The sequence below is a fragment of the Larimichthys crocea genome, chromosome XIX (assembly GCF_000972845.2).
Source record: "Larimichthys crocea isolate SSNF chromosome XIX, L_crocea_2.0, whole genome shotgun sequence".
Lineage (NCBI taxonomy): Eukaryota > Metazoa > Chordata > Actinopteri > Sciaenidae > Larimichthys > Larimichthys crocea.
This window is the reverse complement of record NC_040029.1, coordinates 8,440,755-8,441,180: the sequence shown is the minus strand read 5'-3', so window position 1 is coordinate 8,441,180 and position 426 is coordinate 8,440,755.

Below are 426 nucleotides of genomic sequence, written 5' to 3'. Positions count from 1 at the left end.
AAGTCGTGGATTTGAATCTTTTGAGGGCTGCGTCCAAAAGGAAGAGTGTAAACTCAGAGAAAAAACATCACCACCTATGTGAGACAATAGCTCAGGTTGGTAGAGCGCCGCTTGGAACTTCTGAAGTCATGGGTTCGAATCTTATGAGGTGCAGTGGCTTTTGAGGACTGCGTCTAAAAGGAAGAGTGTAAGCTGCGAGAAAAAACATCTCCACCTGTGTGGGCTGATAGCTCACATTGGTAGAGCGCCGCTTGGAGCTTCTGAAGTCGTGGGTTCGAATCTTATGAGGTGCAGTCGGTTTTGAAGGCCAACACCCAAAAGTTAGAGTTAAGAGCGCTCACGGTGAAGATCTCATTGGAGCTCACTGGATAGCTCAGTAGTTGATGCTGCTGACTTTGCCCCGGCTGATGCGTGTTCGAATCCAGG